We start from the raw sequence: 7,894 nt of genomic DNA on the forward strand, positions 1-7,894 counted from the left end.
AGGATATCAAGCCTCTCTAAGCTTAGGATGATTAGCCAGTTGAGGACAGTGAGAAGCAGAAGTGACTGAATATTTGGCCAACTATTGCCCACTATTGTACAGTATTTATTGAATACTCAGCAAACTATTGCCCACAATTATACAATACTTCAGTGGATCAGGGATGCAGGTTGACACTACTGTCTGCTCATGAACACAACATCATGCTCTCCTGTCTCGGAGTCTTCTTGGGGTATATGGAAAGCATTGCTTAAGGTGTCTGTGCAGTAGGATACGTGAGTTGTGAGGTGTGGCATTACCAGGTTTGGCAGTGTGAGATGTAGAAATGTGAGATGTGATGTTGCAGTTGTGTGTGAATGAATGTGAGGTGCATTAGTGTGTGGGTATGAATGGTATGATTCTGAGGTGTGGTAATATGTAGTGTGGTTATGAGTTGTGAGACTGTGAGGTGTATTAGTCTGTGGTGTGGTGTCTGTGGAAGTGTTTGGTGTGGTAGTGTGTAGCGATGTGATGTTGTAGTGTGTAGTGTGGAAATGTGTGGTGTGTGATGTGGATGAGTGTTATTTGGAAGTGTGTACTTTGGTAGTGTTTGATGGTGTGATGTGGTGTGTGGTGTGGTACTGTGTGGTGTGTAAGTATGTGCTGTGGTACTGCATGATTGTGGTAGTGGGTGATGCTGTGTTGTGTGGTGTGGTAGTGTGTGATGTGGTGGTGGTATGCTGTATTGTGCGGTGTGGAAGTGTGTGGTGTGGTAGTGTGTGATGTGGTGGTGTGTGTTGGTCTCCCCATGGCTGAATAAAATCGTTTTGAGATAGCAAGAATGAATATAAATAAACGACACGACGGAAGACGTTAAGCTAAGCAGAAGTTAAATTAATAGAGAAGCGAAACCAATACCTAAACATGTCTTTAGTTATTTGAATTACAGTGTTTCTAACACGGGATTAAAAAAGAAAACAGTTAAGAAACTGTTAATATACAAACCAAGTAAAATTAGCAGTCGGAAAAACACAACTATATGTATTTATTTCGCTTAGTTATGAAAAATATGCTGACATTCACAGGCTGGTCACCTCATGCAAATGACAACTATGTCAGAGCTACCAACCGTCCGTGTGACACAAAGCAGAACGCACCAAAACTATAGCCTTTCAACAGATGTTTTAATCAAATTTTAGGATAAGACTTTTCTTTGACTGTGCAGAATATATCAGGAAGGAAGAGGTGCTATTAAGCCTCCAGTGTCATCAATAACGATAAGATAGTGAGGGGCAATGTACAGAATACATCGGGAAGGAAGACGTGCTATCAAGCCTCCAGTGTCATCAATAACGATAAGATTGTGAGGTGCAATGTACAGAATATATCGGGAAGGAAGAGGTGCTATCAAGCCTCCTGTGTCATCAATAACGTTAAGATAGTGAGGTGCAATGTACAGAATATATCGGGAAGGAAACGATGCTATCAAGCCTCCAGTGTAACTTGGAATACGGCGCATTGCTCGAAATCAGGTACCACATCGATAAAAGATACTGGCAAAGATCACTTTTGATCCATCAATCCGATTACAATTTTTCAAAAGCTTCTCACTACCTCCAGGGAATACTGTTCAGCTGAGGGTAGGCCTATCGGTGACAAATTTTATATACAGCCTTCAGTAATTCATGACCACAAAATATCTCCCTAAGCTAAATAAAATCGTGTGTTGGTGGGAAAAATAAAACACAAAATATGACATCGGGGCGAGGGAGTTGCTATGGCCGCTGTAACTGGCTGGGATGGCCGCCCCGTGTGAGGTTCTTTGAGCCCGAAAACAAGGGGTTCCCCTTAGTGAACAACAAGGGTCAAATTTTCTAATGGTCGGTTTATCAAATGGTTACCTTTTTCAGCAGCAACTGGTGGTTAAGTGGTTACAATGCCCCAGTCGGAGTAACGGCCGCCCATAAGTTTGATCCCCAAGATGTGGCTCCAAGACAGTAAGCATACAAACTGGACTACGATAGCCCAGCCTCGGGACCCTGCACCTCACAGGGAGTAAAATGGAATTAGGTGGTACTTTATTTTTTTTTTTTTTTTTATACCGAACCAACCCAATCAAACTGCCTCTAAACTACCTACAAACGTTCAACTCTCCCTATCCACCGAAGGGATGGTCGCTAATCACCGAAGGGGTAATGGAGGACCGTAGGAAAATGGCAGTTTCAGCCTGTATCCCACCGGGTTCACGTTCAGATGAGCCTGGTACAAAATCAACAACATACTGAAAGAAAAGCATGTGGCAGCCAAATGCTAATCACCCGCCAGAATATGCTGTTGGCTAAGTCCAAGATATTGGCCGTATCTTAATACCCTGAAGGAATCATGTTGATAGCTCAAGCCGTTCATGAGATATAATGATGGTAAAGGCGGGCAATAAACAACTGGTTGACCTTTGGCAACCATATTGGTGACCATGACCTTGACCTCCAGTGCCCAGTTCGAACTCTGCCACGATTTTGGCCATACCTTAATACCCTGAAGGTTTGATGTTGATATATCAAGCCGTTCATGAGATATGATGGTGCTAAGGGCGGGCAATTAAAACTAGTTGACCATTGGCAGCCATTTTGGTGACCTTGACCTTGACTCTGAGTGCCCATTTTCGAATTCGGCCGAAGTTTTACCCATATCTTAATACCCTGAAGGTTTCATGTTGATAGCTAAAGCCGTTCATGATATAATGAGCACACACACACACACACACACACACACACACACACACACACACACACACACACACACACACACGTGGGCAAAAACATTATCGTTTCGCCTTGTAAAGGCGGGCGATAATAAATATGTTACAGACCCATTCCTGTGGTTTCTAGGTTCGGAACGAGGGGTTCTGGTGACAAAGAATAGCATGTTCACAATGCCAGAAATGCCAAACAGATTGTCTCCTCTACAGGGGAAAAAGTAGAAAATAAGAAAACAATATAGAGGTGATGCTACTGAATGAGTTAAACTTGGTTTCAGAAGGTGCTACAGTGCCGTGCCTGTGGTTCTCTGGGACTGGAAAATGAACACTTTGATGGACGAGTGAATGGACAGCTTTTATTGTGATGCCAAACCACAAACCTCCCATAAGATGAATAAAATCATCTGGAAGAGATAAGTCTTTTTATGTCACCGTCTCTGGGCGTAGGTTTCAGAGTCCGTTCCCTGAGGCCCGGTAGTCCTCCTATGTATGATACACCTTGAAATATCACCACTTCGGCGCTAACACTCACCGTCCATATTGATTATACATGCTAGGGCTGTCTTATACAGGATTGGTGTTAAATGTTGTGCAGAAACACCTCCGCTACTTCATGTTCACCAAACCATAAAGAGACAACCCTAGCATGTATTCAGTATTGATGGTGGGTGCTGGTGCCGAAGTTATGAAACAGGTGCGTGACAGGTAAGAGGACTTTTGAGCCTAAAGCCCCGTGTACACTATGTGTCATGCCGCGCACACTGTTGCGCATAGCGCTGCCCAACTCGGGTTTTCGTGACGCAGAGGGTCTGGGCCGGACGCTTTTGGCAAAACTGGCCAAGGGGCAATTCATGGTGAAAGCGCGTGCCACCATGGCCCACAACGCCCTCAGCAGTCTTCTGGCTTCCGCTGAGAGCAGTTGTAGTGTTACTGTGCCTCTCTTTTGATCTCCAGTACGACGCAATGGCAGACGGAAGTACAGGTACTGAATGGCCAAGGAGCAACACCCTACATTTTGTACAACTGCTGAAGATGCATCCATATATCTGGCAGGTGTAACACAATCATTACAAGGACAAGAACTAACGAAATGTAGTTTAAAAACAATATCGCTTGATTTAGCAAATGCTATGAAGTGTGTCATAACACTGAAATCACGAAGAAACTATATGCGCCGTGGTTGCTGTTCATCATCTTCTTCCTATTCTTTTTCTTTTTGTCACAACATAGTGCCACAATGCTCCACATCACACTCTCCTGAACGGCTACAGTGTTGGTATCCATCATCTTTCACTCTCTCTCTCTCTCTCTCTCTGTTCCGTCTATACTTTATGCTCCAGTCATCTCTTCCCTCATGCCACCTTGTAATGTCCTCCGTTTTTGTTTGGTCGTCATCCTGTTATATCTTTATGTCCTGTCTTCTCAATCTCCTGTATTAGGTCATCCATTTGTTCTTTTTTCTTTTTTGCATCCCTTTTTTCCTCCTCCTACCCTCCTTTTATCCTCCTGTTGTATATATTTTTCCCCTCTTTTTTAATTCCTTCCGTCTTCTCTTCTCCTCCTGTTGTCCTCTTTTTCCTTCCTTCCTTCTTCTTTTCCCTTCCTTTTCCCCTCAATTCCTACTGTTTCGTTTCCTTTCCCACTTTTTTTTTTTTTTGTGGCCTTCTGTCGTCTCGTTTCTCAACCTGTTCTTTCCCTTCACTACTCTCCTCGTTTTCTCATCTGCCTTTCTTCTCCTCATCCTTCTTTTGTTCCCAACTTCTTCTATCTTCCTTCGTCACTTCTCCTTCGTATGTTCCCATCGTCTCTTCCCCCTGCTGCCCTTCCACATTTGCACATGCGTTCCTTTGCATTTGTTTTTTTTATAATACCTACTATCGTCTTCCCTGACATTTGTACCATCTGTTTCCAACCTTCTGCCTCCCCTCTTCCACATATCCTCTCTTCCCTTCTCCTATCTGATGCCCTCTTCCAGCTTCTTATTCTTCCCCATTTCCTCTTTCATTTTTGCTCTCCTCTTCCGCCTGTTTCTCTCTATGCTTTTCCTTTGGTCTCCTATATCCGTTTACTTTCTCCTTTTCATCAGTTTTATTCTTCCCATTATCATTCTCTCCTTATCCTCCTATTCCCTCTTACCCTCTTCGTCTGTCCTTCTATCGTTCTCTTCCTCCTTTTTATCGTTCCCTTTGCCTTCACTCCTTCCTGCCTTCTCCTCCGCCTGTTTCCCTGCTTCACCTGTTTTCCATTCACATCCTCATGTCTGGTGTTCTGATTCTTTTAGTCTTTTGTCTTTCTCTTTTTCTTCCTACCTTTCTGTTTTGTCTCTTCCTTTCTTGCTCTCTCCTTTATATGAGTAGTGATGTTGGAGGCGTAGCTATTGCGATCATGTCCACCTCTTATCTGATAAACTCTCTCTCTCTCTCTCTCTCTCTCTCTCTCTCTCTCTTTCGCTCCTCACACAAACTACCCTTTCCCCTATCACCCCTTCCTGTCACCTCTCGCCAATCTCTCCCCACCCCCTTCATATCCTGACACATATCAGGTAACCTCATTATAAACTTGTGTTCTCAGTTTTCCTCATCCCCATCGCACACTTTCACCCTCTGTTTTATTTTCGCCTCTCGGGTTCTCTCAGCCTCTCGGATTTTCTCCTCAACTTTTACGCTCGGGTTTTCTTGTCCCTATCGGTGTTTCCTTTTCCTGCCGCCTCCAAGGTTCTGTTACATTATTATGAACTCCTTTGACGTTAAGGGAGGGAGGAATTTTCTTCTTTCATCACAAGTTGATACCCTAGGGACCTATATACTCTCTCTCTCTCTCTCTCTCTCTCTCTCTCTCTCTCTCTCTCTCTCTCTCTCTCTCTCTCTCTCTCTCTCTCTCTCTCTCTCTCTCTCTCATTAGTGGGGCAGCTAAGTGAAGTCGTAAACACCTATAAAATGTATTAAATATTTCGCATCTGAATCCACATCCACGTCAAAATCTAATGAACTCTTCCTTCACCCACTGCCCACATATCAACCAGATTCCCACCCTGCCCACCCACTCACCCACCCATCCTGCCCACCCACTCACCCACCCATCCTGCCCACACACCCACCCATCTTGCCCATCCACTCATCCATCCATCCTGCCCACCCACTCACCCACCCATCCTGCCCACCCACTCCCCTATCCATCCTGCCCACCCACTCACCCACCCATCCTGCCCACCCACTTACCCATCCATCCTGCCTACCCACACACTCATCCATCCTGCCCACCTACTCACCCAGATTCACCCACCCATCCTGGCCATCCACTCACCCACCCATCCTGGCCACCCACTCACCCACCCATCCTGCCCACCCACTCACCCATCCATCCTGCCCACCCACTCACTCACCCATGCTACCCTACCACACCCACCCAACCCTATCAATTCAAACCCACTCATCGATTCACCCTTGCTCCTTATCCGATACACCAGTTCCTCCACTCAGCCGATCCGCTGTAACAACAACAACAACAACAACAAAACACTACGGTAACTGGCTACCATGCTAACCTGATTATTTCTAATTAGTTTTTATCTTGACCATCAGCGGCGCCATTTTAGCACCTGTAATGAACACATTTAAACTGATCGTAAAAGTTAAACCTGTCAGAGCTGCTTTGAGAATTCTACTGTATATGCATCGCCCCTCGACTTCCATAGTGGACAGACAGCCAGATAAACATTCTCTTCAACATACAGACGGACATAGCATTACATCAACCGGTAGAAATTATGCTAATGTCAGACGATTTATTCAGCTTAGGATATTACTTAGGAAAGACCACTGCAGAGTATACGGAACGGAATCTCATGATGTTTTTTTTTTTTTATCTTTCCTTTTAGGGGACAGCAGTTATGGATCCACGCCTTTGATTACTTCTAGACTGAATGGAATAAAAGTTATGTTTATGATGGTGTATAGCGTATATATGTATGATGGTGTATACACACCATTGCCCTTGCCAAGGATTAGTTTCACTGATCCAAATGAAAATCATTGGGTATCTGCAAAAACACAAATATCTCAATTATCGATCAGTAAGTTTATCATCACTGCACCATTCTAGAGAGAAGAGAAAAAGCTTAGGCCCGCGTTTGCAGTAAATTGTAACAAATCTGAAATTATCAGTTTGGTCTACTTTTCACAGAACTTGTCATGCAACTTGTTTTTTCTATGATAAGGAACCACGACCTGAATATTTTGGCAGTCCTTCGTGTCTCGTCACACTTTGGTCGGAATTGTACACAAAGTGTCTGATCCTGTGCTTCGGCGTAAAAGCTGCAATAATAACACTCCGCTGTGTTGGGCCATTAGGCCACACTCTGGCCATTTCGGGTCTCTTTGCCAGACATGATGCACGAGGTAATGGGGAACATTATCAACAGAGCATGGCCCACTAAAACGAGACGTTATTACACCCGCGCACGGGGATGTACTGTTTTTGCCTGTCTGTGTATGTGGGGTGCGGGGTAAAGTTAGCTACTGGGGAAAAAAAAAAAAAAAAAAAAAAAAATAGTTCCAAAGCAGCTGAACTCGCTCCAAATAAATCAGTGTCACATCCGGTTGACGTGTAAATTTACACTAAATGAGTTGCTACGGGGAAAGGTCAGAATTCGAGGCGAAGCATCAGCACGGGAGTGTAACACCTTGAACCAGATGGGTAACAGATGGAGGTTTCAAGGTTATTTACTTTTAATTCGACGAATACGACAGATACTATCATGATGAAAAGTTTGCCGACACGCTCCCGAAGGCTGTAGCGAAGTGAAATATTATTATGTGACAGCCATATCAAAACACACAAACCTGTTTACAATATGGAAAGACATCATCCGACAATCGGGGAGGCACGAAAAATGTGGAAAGCATGGGACTATGCTGTTAGGAAATTGTCGATCATTTTCTTTTTTTGTTTTTAACAGCGCACTGATCTAAAAAAAAAAAAAAAAGGTAAATCAATCCAGAGTGGCCCATGCATGACATTAACAGTATACAGGGCTATTACATTACGCAAAAATGCCATGCAGGACCCCATCGAGAATGACAGACCCTACCAGGTGAACTATATATTTCTGTCTGTAAACTCATTCGACGAAACGCGGGACGAGAATACCCTGTCACC

The sequence above is a fragment of the Coenobita brevimanus genome, chromosome 38 (genome assembly GCF_032717465.1).
Source record: "Coenobita brevimanus isolate Jiangsu-jjx chromosome 38, ASM3271746v2, whole genome shotgun sequence".
NCBI classification, from domain to species: Eukaryota; Metazoa; Arthropoda; class Malacostraca; order Decapoda; family Coenobitidae; genus Coenobita; species Coenobita brevimanus.